This window comes from Camelus ferus, chromosome 14, assembly GCF_009834535.1.
Source record: "Camelus ferus isolate YT-003-E chromosome 14, BCGSAC_Cfer_1.0, whole genome shotgun sequence".
Taxonomy (NCBI): Eukaryota; Metazoa; Chordata; class Mammalia; order Artiodactyla; family Camelidae; genus Camelus; species Camelus ferus.
Genome location: NC_045709.1, coordinates 39188732 through 39211375, shown reverse-complemented (window position 1 = coordinate 39211375; position 22644 = coordinate 39188732). Strand labels below are relative to the sequence as shown.

The following is a 22644-nucleotide window of genomic DNA, read 5'->3' as shown; positions in this document are numbered from 1 at the left end:
CATTATCATTAGAATAATTTATTATTAACCTCCTGGAGACTTGAATACATACAGAAAATGATACAAATCTTACATCATAAGATTTATCTATTCTATTCTTCATAAGGTTGATCCAAATAAGAGAATAAATTATTCAATGAGGCCAGTAGAACCTATGTGACTGAGAGGACTGTTTCTGAGAAACATAAAGGTGTGCAGACGTGTGCCTGATGACATCATGTTTCTCCACGTGTGTACTGTTGTTTCATGGCAACTCTTGCATCAAAGACGAACACATCCCTCCTCTCGCGGAGTTTCAGGACCCTCATGTTGGCCTGTGGACCCAGCATTGCATTACAGAGACCCTCTTAGGCAGAAAGTGTATTTATTCTCCCAACAAAATTGACCCATCTAATCAGTGAAAGAATACTATTCTTGTCTATTCTATGTTAGATGTTATAAAGGCACAAGGTGTTTATATATACATATATATATATTTTGTTTGTTTTAATTACAGTAATACACTGTTTCTTACATTCATTGCCCTAAAGTAATTTATGATCCAGTGGGAAAAAAATGGACACATATAGTGTGCTATAATAAAAGTAAAAATAATAACAGATAATGTTTAATTGGGGAATTCTTGTAAACACTTCACATGCGCTAATCCTTATAACCCACCTAGTGGATGCTATCGGCATCCTCATCTTACAAATGAGGAAAAGGAGATGCAGTGCAGTTAAGTGCAAAGGGGTATTGCCAAGGGAAGGACACCTAATTTTGTCTAGACGGTTCAGAGTCTGATAAAGAATGGCCTGATAGGAGCGATGAGCTTGAATTAGATTTCTGAAATGAGCAGGGATGGGCAAGATGAGGAAAATTAATCAGAGAATTGTTTCACAAAGTGTGAAAAACTCACAGAGATATGAAAAGATGTGTCATGTTCAGGAATCTCCAAGTGAGTGTTTGGTGTGCCTAGTACGTAAGACAGAGGGGAACACAAAAAATCTGAGAGTTATTTATACAACATCAGTTGGCTGTACACCAGAAACTAACACAACATTGTAAATCAACCATACTTCAATCAAAAAAAAAAGTTTAGAAAAAAGGAATGAGGCCAGAGAAGGCTTGGTTTATGGTGAGTTCTGTGTCCTCTGCTAAGGAGGGATTTTCAGCAAAAGAGTCAGTCTTTTAACCTTACCAGCTCTCACTTAAGATATGTCCTCAGGACAATGTATTCTTGTCCCATCGTCTTGCTCTTGTGCTCCTTGACTGACTAATACCAATCAAATTCTACATAAATGAGTATTTCACTAAATTGTTCTCCAAAGATACTTGAATTTTTAAAGAAATATTTGAAGATGACAAAGCCTTTGTGTTTTCTAATATTAGAATCTCAGGTCAGTATGCAGAGTGATGAGGTGATTTGGCATAGAGAAACCATCTTCCTACCACTGTCCGTAATTAAGATGGTTGGTTACATGAAATCACAGTACAGTGGCAAGTAAGAGGTACTAGGTTCAATTCCCAGGTCTGCTACTCACTGGTCTTGTGACCTCAGGGTAGTCATTGAGCCTTTCCCTCCTTCCATTTCCTCCATAACAAAAGGGGAGAGGGAGGGTCGCAGAGACAAGATCATTTCCAATTGCTTTTCAAGTTCTTACATCTTTATTCTATGATACTAATCTTACCCTACACAAAAGGCAAGTTCTGATTATAAATCTAGATTTCTTTTAGAAGTGTCTTTTGTAAAACAGGTTTAACTCTACTGAAAGGTAAAATGATGATGTGAGCAACTGATTTTTTTTAATAATCTGTACACATCTAACAGGAGTCATTTCATTTAGTAAGCAAACTAAAATGACAGTGGTAATACATTCCTCCTTAAAAGGGTCATATAATTAAATCTGTAAAAATCATTTGATACATATAATTATCTCCATTTTAAATTGAAGGAAGCAGAGTCAGGTAATTTAAGTGACTGTCCAGACTTCTCCTAGCTGAGCAGTGGAAGAGCTGGAGGCTCACCTTCTGTCTTCTGATTCCAAGCTCCCCGCTCACTTGACCACAACAGTTGTTTTATGTTGACAATTACGACTCAGTGATATAGGCAATTTCACAAATGATGGGAATATTCTAACTCAAATAGTGCTAAAAAGATAATAGGCATAAAATCAAATGTATTGATCCCTTAAGCCACAAAAAAAGAAGCTGGCATTTCCAGCAGTGTGTGAGGCACACCTTAGGAAATGCAGAACCATCAGTGCGTCCGCATTTCTACAGAACAGGTGGTGTAGCAGAGACACAAGGGGTCAAGGATGGGGAACCCACAACAGCGGTTACAGAAGGAGCCTGACCTCAAGCTATTTATTTGAGTTTACAGTCAAAATTGATCTTTTATAGGCTTTAAAAGTTATATACCCATCCTGAACATGCTTTTAAAATAAATATATCCAGAGTAGTGTTGGCAGTATGTGTTCTCTGGGATGCTAAAAAATATTTTGCAAAAGGGAGTTGGGTTAAATTTTACAAAGGCAGGAAGACAAACTTCTTAGAGTCTAACTTCATCTTAGTTAGAACATGCTAACTAATGTTTACTTTAAGTCTCTGGGAAGGCTTAGAAGGGTCAGAAAAATGCAGTGTTTCCCAAACTCCTTTGACCAAGAACACTTCCTCCGCCAACCACATATACACCCAGAGAGCATGTAAGGCTAATGCAAAAAATGATATATTCACTTCCCGCCCCCCGCCTCCCAGCAAAATAGAAGAATCCAGAGCAATAATTAGACAAAATTAAGTTTTCTGAAGAATAATATGTTGATACCTACAAGATATTTTAATGTAAAAATTAACATGTGTGCTCTCTTTACTAAACTCCTGCTACAGAAAAACAGAAAGTGAGCTTTCAATGTTTTTAGTCTTCTGCTAATACATAGCAATCAGAATTTACATCTTTAAATCAAATATGCTTATTCAATAAGACTATAGCCTACCCTGGGTACATGTAATTATGCAAGGAAAAGTCTGCATGTATTCTATGGAACATAACTGGTAAACATAAACTGTGTTCAGTGATTTATGAGCGCTTTATTATACTTTCAATATTTAAATATTGAGTAAATTAGCAAGGAATTTATTATATAAATTTGACCCTGTTTTAGTATATTTTAGGAAGTGCATTTTTAAAACTGCCACATCTAGATTTATCACACTGCTGATAATATTGAATATATTTATGCAAAGAATTATAACATTTTATTACTCAAAATTTCAGCTATAAAGATGGACATTGTAATAAGAATGTGACATAAAAAATTTTATAAGACTATCATGAATTTTTATGTACCAAATAGCATCACTTCAAAATACATAAAGCGTTAACGGTATTAACTATAGGAGAGAGAAAAAGACAGGAAATTATGTTAAAATAGTTTTAATTTCCTTCAATAAGACCATGAAAAATAACATAGGGCAAATATTAACAGAGATGAGGAAAATACAAATAAAATAATATAATACATAAACATACATGTTTATATATTCACTTATGTGAAAAGTAGAATGCTATTATTTCAAGTGTCATGTCATATTGAAAGAAATCAAGCAGTAAATTCAAAAATGGAAAAGAACACACATAATGCTATAAGAATTTAATAATGAAATTATAAAGTACTGATAAAACTCTTACTATTGGTTAATTTTAAAGTCCTCTATTAAACACCTCTAAACCAAGTGAAAACAAATATGTGTATGCATATTTTTTGTCTTTGTTTTCTTTTTAGATTCCACATGTGAGTGATAGTATAGGGTATTTTTCTTTCTCTTTCTGGCTTGCTTCACTTAGAATGACTATTTCCAGGTCCATCCATGTTGCTGCAAATGGCATTATTTTATTCTTTTTTATGGCCGAGTAGTATTCCATTGTGTATATATACCGCAACTTCTTTATCCAGTCATCTGTTAATGGACATTTAGTTTCCTTCCATGTCTTGGCTATTGTAAATAGTGTTGCTATGAACACTGGGATGCATGTATCTTTTCAAATTAGAGTTCCCTCCAGATATAGGCCCTGTTTTATTCATCAGGAAACCCAAGACTTACCTTGGATTTCTGGTCTACCAGGCTTCAGCATAATTGTTCCCCACCTGCCATTTTCTGGTGGTTTTATCTCTCTTATTTATTTCTTCTCTTTTCACTAAGAATCTCCTAGTTGCATTTGTTACTAAATAGTCTGCTTAGGTCTTTTGCCTTCCATCCCCATTTGCCAACATATGAGATTTTCACAAAAGATTCACTTGATAAATGTTTCTGATTTTTTTCCTATCCTAGACATTAACCACACATCTTCAATATTGAACTGGTTACCATGATGATCCAAAAATTGTGCTGTATGTCATTTCAGGGAACTTGTATACATTGCAAAGACTGGTAGTAACATGGCAAGCATTAAACTTATTACCCTTTTTTGGATTTACAAAATTTATACTCAAACTAGAGGAATTATATACTTTACAGGCCTTTAAATTAAAATGGCACCCCTCCCTTTTTTTGGCAATAGCTTAAATGTAAATAGCACCTAATGCCTCAGTTCTGTGAGGCCCTTAAGTCCCCCTCCCATGGTGACAGCTATGGTGAAATTAATGAAAACTTGTCAAACGAATGTTCACCAATGGAATTAAGAACAAAAGCTAAGCTTTCTTCACTTTTTTTTTCAGTCCTTTATGATTCTTAATAACCTCTAAAAATTAAGGCAAATTTCCATAGATATCCTAATTACACAGTTTTCTCACAAATGGCCGTGTCTAAGTTTTTATTAACATGCTTCCTTCTGGCCAAACTAAAGTAGTATTCTTTTCCTCCCAAGTGGTCGTCATGGATAATCTGATCGCTGACAAACTAAAGATAGACTGTTGCAAGGAACGAGAAAAAAGGTGGTAAAATTTTAGATTATTTTGCATCTCCCTGCAACCATGCTTAACATTAGTCAGTTCTTATGATATGATAAACCATAGAAGATTTAAAATTAATAGCTAACTCTTCCTAATATTAATAATGGAGAGCAAGGATAGCATGGATAATTAGATACACCAGTGATTAAATTAAGTCATTTTAATTTTCCTTTCCTCATTTTTTCTAAAGATTGTCATAAGAAGTGATTGCTCCTTTCAAATGACATATTAATAGAGATGCTGTTGACAAACTGGACAACTTCAAATTAAATTGTCAGAAAATGTTAAAAAAAAAAATAAAACAGTACAAAAGGGGAAGTAATCGAAGTGAAGCTTAGTATTCATGTCGCCAGTAATTATACTGACCACATGCATGTCATGACTAGAGACAGCCATGCAAAACAAAGATGGATGTGATTAGGTAATGTGTATGTCAGTATAAAAATATTAACTGCTAATTTTTTATCTCAGTGCCATTATTACACTATTAATAGTACTAAAATATCGAAGTAAAACAAATTAAGAATTTATTAAATTTAGCTTTCTGCCCATATTGGCTCAGATTTTCAGTATCCAAGAGTAAATTCAGTTCCGTCTATGTTAAAATTTTCTTAAAGCACATATCCCTTTATAATATGAAACGCAAAAAGAATTGCAGAGTAATGATCACCAATTTTTCTGAAAATTAAGTTATTCACTTTGTATTTTAAAAAATAAAGAAAATACATAAGGGGCTTTTTGTCAAGCAGTTGTGAATAATGCTTTACTATATCAACAACACATTGTCATTTATCTAGAGATAATATCTGAGAATTGAAAGCCAAAATTACTTCTAACAAATTAGTAATAACTACTAACGTGTTCTTTCATTTCTTCTTAAAGTGGAATATTTCATTTTTATTTCATATTGAATTTCCTTATAGCCCTGATAACTGCATTTTTATTATAGATGCCTTCATATTCACATGCACTAAAGATCATCTATTATTTGAAATAAAACAGCAAAGTTTAAAATATAAATATTTGTTATGTGGGCAAGTTTATGAACTAGCTCACCAATTATTGTTAGGTTGACACATTCTTTGCATAGATAGCGTGTACTTAAACCAACTAACTCATTTAAATTCAGATAACATGCATCTTATAAACATCATGAAGAGCGCAAAGATGATCAAGATAAGAGTCTTCTTTTGAATAACTTCAGTTTAATAATGAATCTTGAATCATATATACAAATTTTAAAATGAAAGATAAGATGAGAAGAATTTTGAAATAAAATTTAAAAATCACTATTAAAGATAAAAATGACTGTAGGCCAGCAAATGTAGGAAAGATCTTAGATAAATGACTGCTTAATTATTTGGAGTATGATATGGGTTGGCAGGTAATTCAAATAGTATGTTTTAAAAAATGAAAAGCAAAGCAAAATGGAAAATTTCTGTTTCTACAAAATTGGAAGTTTTACTGAATTGTTAAGGAAATAATACACAAATTGACTCCAAATTAAATATTTTTTGCTAGTCAAAATTATGCTAATAATGCATTGTTTACTTGAATATCATGATGTTTATATTTATTAATAATAGTAATTATATTAGTAATCGACAAGCAGAGGAAGAAAGCATGTAATTCTAAACTAAATAAATCAAGTTGTTACCGCAATTGATTTTATTTAGACAAATAGTAATTAATACCAGAAAAAAATAGCTATGAGAGTTAATATTACCTTTGAAGAACATAACTGGATCAGAGGATGAAAAATAATTGTTTTTATTTTTAATCTTTCATTACTTCTTGATTTTCATTCTTAAAATGCGTGTATAATTTTGTTAACATATTATAAGACAAAGATAATTGAAGAGATGAGGACAAGAAGGCAAAGGACTTAGAAAACCGGAAATTTAAGAAGAAAAAGAAATCCCTGAGAATACCTAATAAGAAGATGAAGACTTTTAAAAATGAAGAGACAAAAAAAGAAGCAACTTGAAGAATCATTCCAGAAGATCTATCATTTGAAGTAGGGGACTTCTGCAGCTATTAACTAGGAAATATAGCAGGCCTAGATTCATGGTCTTGAGCAAAGCAGTTCAGTGTTCTTGAGAAAAGAAGATCTTCAGGCGATCTACCTACTAGATTTTTTTTTTTTAAATATCAGGTTACTAGTAATGCTCATACAGAAGTAATTCCAAAAGTTACCTAGAGTTGAAACTACTAATAGAGTTAAATCAAAATAATTAAAAAGATAAAGTCAGGAGAGGGAAGAGCACCGAGAGCTACCACTTCAAATGTTTAGCAAAGAATGGTAGGCACTGAAACACAGCTAGAAGAATTAGCAATATAAGAGATGAGAAGACTTTTAGAAGGTAGGAGACATAAGCATGTTTGCAGACAGAATGTGGGAACTCAGGGATAAAAAAAAGAGTAAATTTACAAGGAAATAGGTTGTCCGTGTTATAATCTACTGAAGCAGTGGGACTTGAACGGAGGGGATTGCAAAATGGCTTTCTCTTCCCCTACCCCTCTCTTTGAACACTCTGTGGATTTAGTCTGTACCGTCACAGATGAAGTCCCAGGTAGATAGCATAACTCTCCTTTTCACACTCGGGCCTTCAATTATATTCTCATTTCTGTAGGATTAAGTAAAGAAATAAATGTCAGTCTTGTACATCCCAACTCAGCTGATAGAAACTTCCTGTTCCACCACTCATTCCTACCTGAGACTGGGAAACATTTAGTGGGAAAGTCGGCGTGGAGAGTCAGCTTCAGTTTTTTCCCGTCTCTTCTGGCCCACTCACTCGCTGCCCCACTCACTCATCGCCACTAGGTCTAGGGAGTGAAAGTAGAAAGGGAAAAGAAAAAGGTTTGCATAACCAAAGTGTTGTCATCAACTTCTGGTGGAGGTAAATGTTGAAAGCTGACTCTACCATGAGCCACTTGGGTTCCTTGGCAACTCACTGCTGTTTGCACCCCACTCCCAGCCTCCACGCCCATTCTCAGCCTCCATATCTGGCAGGATACCTATGACTTTTGTCTCAAGTCTTAGCTGCCAGAGATTCAACTTTCTGTTAAGGACATCCATGATATCTTTGGATGAAATCTCTATTAGTAAAGATAGGTTCAGAGCGGTTTCTTTTTTGAGGTCTGCATCGGGCACACAGAAAACATACTAGGATTTTGCCCTGACCTTTGGTGATGCTGAAGCCTCTCATTCCTAATGTCAATGTTCCTCACTCTCCAGGTTAAAGTAACCTCTAACCTGTAGGCTTATTAAAGCAAGAATTAGGTATAAATCCCTACCTATCACTCACTAATAATAACAGTAATCATAATAACGTGCAAATTATCTATCTATCTATTTATCTCAAGTTCCTTACTTTCCCTTTGCCCCATCTGTCTATTCTCCATCTATTTCCAGCCTGCCCTGTTTGCCCTGGGACGGTTGGCCCCAGCTTCCGTTCCTCTGGCTCCTGCTTAGGTTAGCACCATAAAGAAAAGGCGGTGTGGTGGGATTAGGAGCCGTGGTGTTTGCTCTTCTCACGCCATCCCTTCCAGGCTGCAGATCGGCAGCGGCTTTGTTCCTCTCTCGAAGGCACAGCTCCTCTTGGAAGCCCTCTCCCACAGCTACGTAGTTCTTCTGGGTTCTGAGAACCACTGTTTCTATTTTCCTTTTCAGCTTAGAGATGGTAATAATGTCACCAAACTCAGGTTTGGCTGCTCGCCGCTGGAAAGCCAGTACTTAAGAGGCAAGTGTTGGTAGAAAGGAAAGTTCTTTCAATCAGAAAAGCCTGCAGTCTGGGGAGAAGGCGCCCTCTTGAGCCAAAACCAATTCCGAAGATTCTGCCGAGCCATGAAAGTGTTTAAAGGGCAGAAGGGGGACTAATCTCCGTTAATCTTGCAGATAGTGGATCAGAGTTGTCACCATCTCCTATAGCGTGCAGGCTTGCCGACCCCTGGTGATCTTTCTTTCTTGAGGTGTGATTTTGTTCACACAGTTTGTTCCTGAAGTTGCTGAAGAGGAACCTAGGGAAGAGGTCTGGTCATCTGCTGATTGCGTTTTCTTCATGTTTACTTCTTTGATCTGTGGAAAGAACCAACAGGTTAGGCAAGCTATTGCAAGCCCAAAAGACTGGAAGGGTGTGCTTGGGCCAGAGAAGAGTAGAGTATGAGGGTGCCTGGTTTAAGTGAGTGATTAATTACAACACAGCTTTGCTAAAGCGACGAGACAAAGGGGGCCTCCTGCAGAGAGCTCTTTCCTGCCAAAAGCTGCTGTTTACAATAATTCCCCTCTGTTGCTTTCTCTAGCTTGTTTCATTTTCCATTTTTGCTTACCCACAATCTTCACCATCACCTGTAAATTTCTTCCCTTATTAAAGTGTTATTTTTTTAACTTCTTTTTGGTGGGGGCCAATTAGGTTATACCGCCCTAAATGTTCTTAATTAGCACTTCGAGTATGTTTTCCATTTCCAATTGGGGCCTTGAATGTTAGCACTTAGATTAAAGTGGAGCGAAGCACCCTGCTCCCTCTGAGTTACTCCACAGCATTCTGTATGTCTCCATATTAATATGCTAACTGCTCTCTTTAAAGAAATCTTCATCCTAGACTTGCAAGACTCAGTAATAAACTGTACTCGTAACTAACCTGGAAATAGATGACAGGCTAATGTTGGCAGAACCAGTTTCAAACTCTTAAACCATTTGCCAGATGTGATTTAGGATCTCAATGAGAGAATGTGGCAAAAGAAGAAAATAAAGGGTGACTTTTCAATATCCTGTAAAACTTTTATGGATTGAGATCTGGGGGAGGAAGAAGGACAGAAAGGTTCAGGCATGGAAATTGGAGAAATATTTCTTCCCCTGAGAAAACAGGAAGGCAAAGGAGTTATGTGAAAGGGCACAGAACAAATGTTTAGCTGAAAAGCAAGGCTGCAGATGAACTCCGTGTTGTCAGTCAAAGAGTGATGTAGTCAGAGAACTCATTCGCCCAGGATGAGAAGTGGGTGTAATGAAAACTTCAGAGACTTAAAAATATTTAGAACATTTTCTCTGAAGACTCCATAGGAAGTTAAATAGAGGTAAATGAAGGAATTGACAAACGCTGTAAGGGCTGTGGAAGTTCCTCACCCAACAACATAACCACGCCCAGGTACCCCCACACACTTTACAACCTTCTCTTATACAGTGGGCTATGAAATCAAAAGTGACTTTTAGACATCATAAACTCGTATTAAAGAAACAGAAAGCTGTTTTTTTTGAACAACTCTTGAATTTTCTTTTATCACCAAGTAAATTTAGTGGATTGTTATGACAAATCTTCAAGTTGGATTTCTATAGTAAGGATCAAGCTCTGTTTTCAAATGTAAGATAAAATTGTTGCTGAAAAGGAAACATGAGCAATGTTTCTTGGCTAAGGTGTAGAAACACTTCCTAATTTTAAGAAAGCTGAACAAATACGTTGATTTTGAGCAAGGCGAAACTACCCAGGAATTTAATTCTTTTCAGTAATTTCCCTTAGAAAGTTTATTGTTAATAATCAAATTTAAATTCAGCAGAAAAATCCTCAGGTCTAGGAAAGCTCCTTACAGGAAACTTTGCCCTTTTCTATTTTTATTTATGCCATGTGTATTGACACAGTTTTCAGTATGAAGTGTGTCTGAAACTATGAAGTGTCTGAGTGTTTATCTCACCTGCAAGTTACCCAACCATAGCTTCATGGATGACGTCAGAGACTGAGATAGTTCTTTCACAGTAACAATAGCAAAAGACCCAGTTCACACAAATCAATATGAAGAGGGTCAAGTGACATGCCCGCAAAATGGGTTGCACTTCAGGGGAGAAACCCTGAGTTTAAAGAGTGGGCATCTTTCATAATGGGGAGTAGATACATCTGCCTTTGCTCAACAGGGAGATACTGTCACGATCTTCAAGGCTGTAAGCAAATTTGGCCTTTGCTCTGGAGGTAGACACTGTTATCCAAGGTTGTTCACTATGCAAACATCCTTGATGAGATGGTCTAAACAAAGAACAGTCAGTATCTCTGCTTGCAGGGTATGCAGAAATGTGAGGAACACATGAAGAATGGTCTTCCAGTAAGATGTGCTCATATGTGACATAAATTTAGATTTACAATCTCCAGTATTCAGATCTCTGTATTTGATACACAGCTTGCTTTTTATCACAATAGTATGTCCAGAAATTATTAACCTTCTGATACCAAGCTTTTATTTTTCTGAGAGTCTGTGTCAGTGTGATTTTGACAGTATAATGATGTCCATTGAGAATTTTGATTTATTTTAGTGTATAATCTGAGGCATTATTTGAAATAAGTTTACTAATACAAGGTTTTAAAAACGTTTGATGATATGAATTCCCATATTAAAATTAGTTTCTTTGATTTTAATGAACTGAGGTGGTAAATTTTACTTTCTAGGAAAAAAAATGCGTAACACTTAATTTCCAGAAAAATAATGCATAACTCTAAAATTTGTATCAATTGGGATATGACTATTCTTGGTCACTTAAAAAATGTTGCAGAGTATCATTGGGAACTTGTTCTTGGCTGCCTAACATCTGAGTTGAAATTAATTAATGATGAAGTTCTTTTAGGAAATAGCTATAGTTTTAAGTCACACACTTGAATGTATTGTAAACTCAGTATTCTAACTCCTCCAAGAGGAGAAGGAAGATGATACAGATCAAAGACAAAAAAATTCGGGACTATTAACATGGAGTTGAGTGGAAGAGAACAAGTATTTGTCCTAATGCAATTTAATGCTAGGACTGCTGCCAACTTCCCCCACTCACACTAACCAAGACCTTACAGAACTGGAGAGGATTCTCCCAGTGGACATGTCAGCTGTCCTCGGCTTTAGGGAGAAGAATTCTACATCCCTTGGCCGTCTTTTTCCTAAAGTTACTGTTATTTGCCCTTTCTCATCACTGGAGTGGTTAAGATCAAAAAGTCAAGATTAAGTGTAGGTATAGGACACAATATCTTAGCTTTTTGTCCAAAGTGCCAGGGGAATCCTTGAGACTTACAGGCAGTGTCACTGAGGAATTGAGGGCTAGTTAGCCAGATCAAACAAAGCTTTAATAGTACAGAATATAATTATTTACCCCTTGTGTCCAGAATCAGATCAAGGATTCTGAATGGGGAGAGTATAGCTCAGTTGGTAGAGTGTACACTTAGCATGCACAAGGTCCTGGATTCAATCTCCAGTACCTCCATTAAATAAAAAAGTACACCTAATTACCTCCCCCACCCAAATTAATTAATTAATTAATCAAGTTAAAAAAAAAAAAAAAAAAGAGAATGCTGGGCTTCCAGCTCCCTGCTAAGTATCTTTTCATCTCATTGTAGGGAAAATCCATCCCACTTTTCTTGTCACCATACAGACTCAACCAATTGAAGATCACTGATGTCGACTTATGTTTTACAATTAAATAAAAGTCTTCGTTACTTTCTGTAATTGTAACATTTACTAAGACTGTATATTGATGATTGTGACAAAGTTAAAAAGAAGTTAGAGAGTACAAAGGCTGAACGATATGGGCAATTGAAGAAGTCTTCGAGAGAAAAAAAATCCTCCAAGAAAAATCTATGAATTTGGTTGAAAATAACAGGGTTGAAGGGGGAAGCTCATTCCTCAGAGTCCAAGCAGAGCAATCAAAGGGGCTAGAGCTTATTTTTCAAGAACTTATGCTGCTGGATTAGTAGCATGGAATTTTAAGGGTATGGAGACTAAAAGGCACAGCCCAGAGGAGGCAGGACAAGAGGGAATCCATGAGATGTCAAGAAGTTTTAAATGAGAAGAAGAATATGAGCTGTGGCTATGTGGAGTAACACTGTGAGGAGAGAAAGAGATCTCTAAAGAGGACTGTAAGCATGTCGTGCTCACTGCTGCCTCCTTAGAAGATATTTCATAAAGGTCTGCATTCGTCTTGAGTCTCTTTTTAGAGTTTGATGTGTTTTCAGATGAGATGCTGATTTAGTGCTGCATTGGATGAGGGGTAGCCCAGCTTAGATCAAGTACACGTAATTCTGCTAATCACATATGGAAAAAAGATGGGAGCAAAATTACTTTGCAATATTGACAATTATTTCAACAAATATAATATTAAAGTGTAGTGATAGCTTAGACTTACTTAGTAGCATTGGCAACTCTTCAGGATGCAAGGAAATATACATACAAATACAATATTTATGCAACTTTTGCACTATTTTATATTCAGTGGTCCATAATATGATCAAATAATAATCCACTGTTTTTCCCCATTACATGAAACTTTAAAAATGATTTTCATTAATTACATAAAACTAACTAAACATCCCAATCATAATCACGATTATTCTAAAATTCTAATTTCTTTAAAACATCTTTTTTTTTTTTTTTTTTGCACCTCAATTAGGCCTTAATCTTCCTCCTCACTGCATCGTGAGGATTGCTGGTAAAATTTATCAGCTAAATATTTTCATGCCATAGAGGCAAACGTAGAGCCATTTAAGAAGAATTATCTTGTCAGATTATTTCTCTTCTAACAGATTGGGCCCAGAAAACAAGTTTCACCTTTAGCAATTTGAGGGGCAAGAAATACTTCATTTTCCCAGTGAAGATAGCATGGCATTATTTATCATTTCTGCAACAGCGTAATTACTCAGCATGGCAGCTCTCGTTTACAGAGCATGCTACAGCTTGGGTCTGTCTATTGGTTGCACTTCCCACAGCTTTCCATCATCAAGTTTCATCCTTAGCCACTGTGCTCCTGGGATAATCAGTGGTCGGGCAAATTCACATCCGTGCAAAGAGCTTCTTTCTTACCGTACATTAAAGGACAACGGTATTTCTATAATAGGCACTGGTATCGTCCATTGTCTGCTACAAACATATTTATTGCAACTTACAAAATAAAATATGATATTTCTACATTCATTAGCAACAAAACTTCATGGATAGGCCTTGATGACACATCTTATTGGTTTTGAATCACATAAGAGGGTCCCTTCTTGTTTTCAGTCTCAACAAATTAAGTCAAAGAAGAGCTGAAAAGGGGTAATTAGAATTCTGTCTAATGATGCACTGTAATCTGACTTTAAAATATATTTTACAATGGAAATAAGCCTAAAAAGATATCTTTCCCCATCTGCCTATTTCTGCTTTTCTTTCAGTATATGTACCCCCTTCTGCAGCCTGTGCAAAGTGTTTTAGGCAGTTCTGAAACAGGACAAATGAGTAGCAGTCAGCAACATATCTTGTCTTCCCAGGCAGTGCATTGTTCTTTTTGACACACTCTAATACAACAATGGTGTGGTAGACTGAAGTTCCTGGACTGGAGGTGAAGGTAGGAACCTTCACGTCTATTTTAAGCCTTAAGCCACCTCCTCCCAGCCCCAGCCTGACACTCCTCCCACTAACCCAACACAAGAGAGAAGGAGCCAAACTCCATTTCCTTCATCACCTAAAAGTCACGTAGAAACTACGTAGTAGGTCTTAATTCCTGTTCTTCGGAATCAATCCCTCATCAATCATAGTTCTTTAAAACTATGATCTTCGGGATGCATACTTCCCTTCCATCCAGGCCAGAGCCAGGATGCAGACTTCCTGAGAGGGCAGCGGAGTTGGGGACTCTGACTCTCCCAGGCCCTGCGCTCGCTCTCAGGAGCCCAGGACAGGAAGGGGGGGGTAGCAGAATCTTTATCTGATGGTGGCCTCTTCTGATGGTAATGTGTCCCCAGCATCACTGTGATTCCAGCTGGTTCTCTCTGAAATAATGTGGTTTTTGGCTTCCTTCATCATGTGAAGATCACCTTAGAAAGGAAACTGGACCTACCACCTGCCTGGTCCAAGTCCAAGCTGAGAATCTTGTTGGCCGGGTGAGCACTGGGCTTTCTTGCAGCTCCTGCATTTGTTTCTGATTTCCATACTCTCCTCATGGAACCGGGAAGACTTCCGGGAAAGTCTCTAAATCCCCAGAGGACTTCAAGGAATTAGGAAGAGGTGGGACTAGTTTCCCATCTTCCTTTCAGTCACACTACACCCAGTTCCTTTTAAAACTTGGTGTTCCACACCCTCCTGCCAACCGCAGGCTGTCTCCTTGTTCAGTAACCTATGGGAAAGGCTTTCTCCTTCGTCTGCAGTCCTAGAATAAGTCTGTCGGTGCTGTGGCACCGGGAAGAGCAGGCAAGGAGTGAGATGCCAGGATTCTCTTCCATAAGAACCCTGGATTTTCAACCAGGACTCTTCTTGGAGTGCCCCTTGCTTGATTTTAGAAGTGGAAACCCACATTCATTCCTGTTAAACAAAAGCAAATTGTGGTAGAAATGGATGCTTCCTTCCCATTAAGGTAGTTCAGTCCTCTCCTTAACTGACTGGAGCGGAAGAAGGGCACGAGGAATGGCCTTGGCCCCTAATTTGTATACCGAACTTCTACCTGGTCCATATAAAAAACAGTGATTTAACTTGTGATGTGACAAATAAGTCTATAAAAGCAAAAAATTCTCCTAAGTTAGCAGTTAAGAATGTATAGACACACTGGAATACATAGTCAGGAGGACCACAAAGATAACACAGATCATTAAGTGTGGATCACCTAAAGAGGTGTCAGCCACAATTCCATCGTTTTTTTCCCCCAGCTTCAAGCTACCCAACCTCTAGTATGGAAAGACTGCACCTAATTTCTGTCTTTATGACAGAAGTCCAGTTGCCAGTAATTAAACAGATGACGGACACGCCCTCATTCATCTGGAATGTGCTACCTAAAGTACTCATTCCTTATTGCTGATCAAACATCATTTTTGAATATGAAAACCACTGGAGCTGGAATACAAAGGAGATATATATATATATATATATAATATTGCATGTATTACCCATGAGATTTTCATAAATTCAGTTGATCTTGTAATAATTTTCTCTTTGAATGTAAAATGAAGTAGTAACACTTTACATTAAAAAGTCAGTGAGAAAACAAAATGAGTAAATACTTGTCCACTTACTGTTAAAATTTAAGGGTGCTTTATTTCTCCAAAGGCAGAAAATTGTCATTTTTGCTTATTCTTCTAAAAAAATAACAGTAAAACTATCTTTAAAATCAAACATTTTCCATGTTGTCACAACTTGTGTAATATCATGATCCTGCTTCACGTGGACTCTTTGTGTTTCCAGACAGCCAAGGTTTATTTTTCTTTGTCAATTCAGTCTAAAATTAGAGTGAAATTTAAAAGGTGACATAATATAAAGGAGAACATACTCGATATGTAATAACTGTGAAACTCAGCCACAGATGCATTTGCTTTGGGACAGAGGCTCATCTGTGATTCCTAGATATTTTGGACACAATATATGATGATATCACAAATACAATACCTTCTTTGTTTGCAGCAGCATTCCAAGATGTTGGTTGATACTTTTAAATGTCAAAGGAAAGGAAGAATAAAAACTTTCCTGGGTAGGAATATGGTTTGATTGCCTTTGAGTTCTGCTAGCAGAGAGAATAAGCTGGCACAGCAGAGAGGGAAGTTAGTATCTGTCGCTGTGTTTGGAAAAGAGCAAATATTTACATATAAAAATGAAGGCGCAAGATTCTTTCTTACTATAATGAAATGAAACCGTGCCCTCCTTTTTACCTGTGTAGCCCTTTGGCAAATTTGTATGGTGAGTACAAAGCAACAGTGGCTGAATTCTAATTCTACATTTGATAATTAAGCTCAGATCAGCATTTTGGTGTTTAACTTTTTCATAGCAGAAACACCTTCAAAGAGATTTTTAGTTTTATTATTCGATATATACTTCCCAACTTTTTTTGTGCGTGCGATAAATCTAACATTTGACCCCAAAGTGCAAGTTAACTGTGATATTACCAATAATATTTCTATTCTTTTGGAGAATAAAATATAAATTCTTGTTAAAAATACATACATATGTGTGTGTGTGTGTGCATATATATACACACACACTTACATATATTATATAATATACATATATTTTAGTATATTACTCCATATATATTCTATATATAAAAATATATGATATACATATATAGCAGTCTATTCCAACTCTTGTTTTATTGATCTATAAATATATAAATCTCTATTCTATTTCTCCATAAACACATGCACTAAGAAAAATTATTTTGTTACTAGGACTTTATAAAGCTGTTTTAATACCAAATAAAGCAGGTATGTAAGTGTTCTTAGTTTTATTTTTCAGATACATTCTATCCCTGCATTTTTTGTTCTCTGATAAAAAGTTAAGAATTAGATTATCTGGGTCAAAGAAACAAAGATATAAACTGGCATTTTTATTTAGATCATGATAAATGTATACATTTTTAAAAGATAGACTTTTTGTAATATTTAGTTTTCATATGCATAGAAAGATACACTATCTATCCTTAGCTGGAAATTATGAGTTTTAAATTTGTGTTAAATTTTCTGATTGGTTAGTTATTTCTAGACTTTTTTTTTAAATTAAAAAAAAATTTTTTATTTCTAGACTTTTAAACTTACACTTTAAATTTTTTTTAATTTTATTTTGCTAAGAATAATTAACATAAGCCCTACCTGTATAGCAAATTTTGAAAGTGTTCAGTGCAATACTGTTAACTGTAGGCACAGTGGTGCACAGCAGAGCTCAAGAAATTAATCATCTTGCATAACTGAGACTTTATGCTCATTGATTAGCAGTTACCCATCTCCCTCTCTCCCTGCCCCTGGTGACCACCGTTTCTACTTCCTGATTCTCTAAGTTTGACTATTTGCCATCGCGTAAGAGTAGAATTATGCAAGATCTGTCTGGCTTATTTTCTAGCCTTCTGTTTCTGGATTATTTTACTTAGATGAACTTTGAGGATATTGTGCTATATTACATTTTTGGATAGTGCAGGATTTCTTTCTTTTATAAGGAAGAATGATACTCCATTCTGTGTATAGATCACACTCAGTCTATTCATTTAGCAGTGGACATTTTGGTATATTTATATATTGGTGTATTAATTTTGTTTTCTAACATATTACTGAATATTTTTATTACAATAGTTTTCAATTTATTTTTATTTTCAAGTTATTTGATCCAAATCTGTTGATGAATGATGATTTTGCTTTTTTCTTTTCAAAGATTTTACCAATTTTATTTTGTTTTATTAACCAGTACTGATAAAGATTGTTAATGGCTATAATAGTAGACACCATCATTTGTTCCCTTGTCAATGGGAAAGCATCTTCTTTTTACCTTTAAAGGCAGTGTGTGTCTGCACACATTCACATGCATGTTTTATATATATTTGTGTTTTGTGTGTACATGGGTTATGTATGTGTGTATAATTATGTTAAGAAATAGGACTACCCTACTTCATTAAACTTATTTTAAGTTTAGAAATAATGTTAATATTTTCAAATATATTTTGGTATCTTTGGAGACAATCCTATGATTTTTCTTCTTTCCTTTATTAATAGGGTGAAACATACCAACAGTTCTCCTAATATGGAGCTATTAGATTGTTACTGTGAATCTCACTTGGTCATGTTATATATTACTTTTTAACATATTGCTCAATTCAATTTGCTTGTATTTTACTTAGTTTCTTTTTATATCAATTATTAAGTTCCATTGTCAGGTCTCAATAGTAATTTTATGCTGTCGTCATAAACAGAATCCCAAGGTTGTCTTTCTCTGCACATGATCTTAAACATTTGAATGATCAAAGGGATTAATTGCCCTTCAAAGTTTGGATAGATATAACTCAAGACGCTGGTGAGCCCCGGTGTCCTTCTAGAGTAGGGGAAGTAAGGAAGGTGAAGAGAGGATGCCTTTGACCTCTAGATATTATTCTCTTTTAATTCAGTTTGTCTGTATTCTGTGGTGCCCCCTGGCATTTCCTTGGGTCAAGAGTATTTTCTTATATTGAATATTAGATTCTTCCACCAAGTTCATTTATTCTCATCCCTTTTCTTTCCTAGAAACATTTAGTTTTGTGCCTAGAATGTTTATTTTTGTTCCTCCATGTATGTAATTTTCTTTTGCATCTCTGAATCTCTTTGCCCACTTCTTTGGAAACTGAGTAAAATTCCCAAGTTTGCATTTGCCATCACTGAGTATTTTAGAGCTTCACTTCTTTTCCTCATTTCTTCTAATACAGTGTTTAATCTCCTTTCATATATCAAATATCTTTTTTTTCTTTTTTTAAAACTTTTTTTATTGAGTTATAGTCATTTTACAATGTTGTGTCAAATTCCAGTGTAGAGCACAGTTTTTCAGTTATACATGAACATACATATATTCATTGTCACATTTCTTTTTTCGCTGTGAGCTATCAAGTGTCTTTAAAACCTTTCCTAACTCAGCTAACTCTCTTTGCTCCTAGTAATTAATCAGGAAAAAAAAATTGCTCTATCTTATATTTTAGCTTCCACGTTATAGTGCTTTTCATTTTTAACTATTTTAACACAATAATTTGTTTCTAAAATGTACATGTATATCTCATATTTTATTCAAAAGAAATCTTTATCTGCTACGTTTTTCTGTTTGCCTATTACTTGTTAAACATCTTAAAAATTTCTATGCTACTGTTTGTATGTGTATATATACTAATCATTAAATTAAGGCAAAGTCTACACATTCTCTTGATTCCTCCCAAATTGTAAATTTCTCTCACTTCCTTCTCTCTTGATTTGATTACGAAGTTTTCTTGACTTCCAATGGAAGTATATCCTTACAAAGCTGTCGTAAGTCAAAAATAACATAAGTGGAAAATACACTTAATATGTTTAACCTACCAAACATCGTAGCTTAGGCTACACTACCTTAAACATGCTCAGAATGCTTACATTAGCCCACAGTTGGGCAAAATCATCTAACACGAAGCTTACATAATAATAAAGTGTTGAATATCTCATATAATTTATTGAATACTGGTTCTGAAAGTGAAAAACCAAATGGTTTTAAGTGTATCTGGTTGTTTTCCCTCATGATGGTGTGGCCGACTGGGAGCTGCCTGCCACCGCCCAGCACCATGATAGACTAGCAGAGCACATGTTGCTAGACCAGGAAAAGATCAACATTCAAAATTTGAAATACAGATTTCTACTGAACAGGCATGGGTTTTGCACCATCATAAAGTCAAAAAGATCATGTTGAACCATCATAATTCAAGGACTGTCTGGATTGGCAGAATTTTTAGCAGACTTCAGGTTGGAGACTCTTTGATAGACCCAGTCTTTAGTCAATTTTAGATACCTGGAAATGATGCACACCTTTGCGAAGCTTAGCTCTTTCCTTCTGCCAGCTTTACATTCCTAGTAAGGCCCCTCCCCATTTACTTGCACTTTCAACCTCTATTGAGCTTTTTGGAATACAAGGACCAGAACAGATACAGGTATAAAGGAGCTATTGGTAAACTTGAAGGAATAAAGTGACCATGATCACTTTTTAGGTCAGGTCTCATCCATCGGTCATGGTGAATAATGACCAAGAAAATTGGAGATGGACTGTGAAATACCATGGATTAATGAAAATGTCACCTACTCTTCTTTGTCCAAGAGGCTTTACTGTTTTACTTGAGCCTGAAACGTGTCTTTTTATTAATGAACCTTCCCACAGAAGTCTGGGAAATCGTTAACCAGTATTCCTAGTTTGTGGTATTGTAGAAAACATATCTTTGGGTTTTAATGAGCCCACTAAGCATCTGTAAGGAATTTTGCAGTAGAAATCTGTTAAATGTTTGTTTTGTATGCGACAGATGTCGCATAAAATAAATTGGCATCATGAAAATTCTTCTTGTTGACTTAGATACATCACTGTGAACAGTCATCTTTGTCTTGGGTTGCAGCACAGAAGTAAACACAGAGATATGTATACGTCCTAGATTCTTGGGCTTAAATGTGCTTTCTGTATTTTGTTTTCCTGCCTTTCTTGTCAAGCTAGTGGTGATCACTTCACATGACTGGAAATACAACTGCCTTTAGCGGTCCCCTCCCTGTTTCCAATCTCTCACTTTGAAGCAAAAGCAGAAAATTAGTTTGGCTAAGTCTGAGCCAGCCTGAATGTTGTATTAAGTCAAGGTCAGAAGTCTCTGAAAATGGACTGGGGGCCATATTTATGGAGGAAAGAATAAAAGCTTTTATTTCATTGATTTTCCTTACTTTTACACTTATAGCTGTTGTTCAGAATTTTCCGATTTGGTTAGAGAAATAAGACGTTACTATAGACCAAACATACATGCACACATAAGTCCCAGTATCCTGTGTTCCACACCAGTGGGAGGTACTGTATCTTACTCACACTTCTCTTTCTAGCTCCCAGCAAAGTTCCTGGCAGATGGTAGGTATTCAGTATTAAATTGAATTGAACCAACGTACTGATTCTGTATCCCCCCTTCAATATCCCATGTGCATTTGAAACTTAGTATGTGGAAAACTACACTCGTCATCCCATCTTTATTTTTTACTCAAGTTAGTTTTTCTTACTTTGATGAATAGCCGAAAACTGCACCCATTTACACAGACCAGGAGCCTAGGATTCAACTTGTGTTTCTCATCTCCCTTCACTACTGAGAAGTAATTGACAACCAAGTCTTATCTAGTTTCCCTCCTAAATAGTTCTTGAATCCATGACCTCTTTTATATCCTCCCTGTCTTGTCTTGGTCAAGACCTTCATGATTTTTTTTTAATGTCTCCATAATATATTGTCCTATCCCTTCCAATTCATCTTCTAGATTCCTGCCAAATATTATTTTTTTTAAACAGAAGTCTGATCATTATAATCACGCAGTTAAACTCAGCTCTCCTTGACAGAGATGAGAATTCAGAGAGGCCAAGGCAGCAGGAATTCACAGGGCAGAAAAACAGAGAAGATTAACACTATACAGAGAGGGAACTTCTGAGATCTATAGAGGATTTTCATTAAATCTTTATCAGAATAGTGATCAACACACATGCATGATGAGATCCTCCAAGGCCAAGGATGAACCACTGGAAAGAGAAAGTAGGACAGTGCCCAGAATTCACTCAAGGCTATAAGTAATTTGTGTTTGTTCTAGCCTGAGTACAAAACCCAAGAATCAGGTAGGATATACAGAAGGGTTCTGTTTCACTAGTTGGAAAAATTCTAGCAAAACTAAAAGCTGTTCTAGTTCCACCAAACAAAGCTTTGAAGTAGACTTCTTGAGGAGTAAATTATCCCCAAATAACTTAGCTGTATCCCGGAACAAAGCTTAAGAGTATTTAGAAGAATACAAACATATTCAGCACAAAATAAGATCTAGAGTCGTATGAAAGTTTACTTACATCCTGTAAAAATCCACAAACATGCAAAGAAGCAGGAAAGTATAATTCATAATGATGAGAAAAAGTTATTCATAGAAAAAGACCTAGAAATAACAAAGTTGATAGAATTTGTAGACAGTGACATTACAACAGTTACATATCTATTTGAGAAGGTAGAGGAAAGCATGAGAAAAATGGGTGATATTTTTTTAAAAAGTTCTAAATAGAATTCCAGAGGAAAAATATGTGAGATGAAAAATACACTGAATAAAATGAAGAGCAGATTAGCCATTGCAGTGAGATTGATGAATTTAATCACATAGCAATAAAAATTATATGAAATGAAAAAAAGTTAAGGAAAGACAAAAAAGAACAGAGTATCAGTGGGATGTGGGACAACATCAGGTGACCCAAATATGGGTAACTGTATCCCCCAGTGGAGAGGAGAAAGAGTTGCAGA

General features: G+C 35.8%; 1 protein-coding gene and 1 long non-coding RNA gene across 6 annotated transcripts in view; one reads left to right on the top strand and one right to left on the bottom strand.

Annotated features, from left to right (window-relative positions):
* Positions 1-22644, top strand: part of GPC5 (glypican 5) — a 1150604-nt gene that overhangs the window by 967230 nt on the left and 160730 nt on the right. The gene's annotated exons all lie outside the window — the stretch shown is intronic.
* LOC116668675 lies at positions 197-20890 on the bottom strand. The gene is made up of 3 exons (XR_004325906.1): positions 20657-20890; positions 5015-5019; positions 197-206 (listed from the first exon to the last, which is right to left on the bottom strand). It is a non-coding gene; the product is annotated as an uncharacterized LOC116668675 (long non-coding RNA).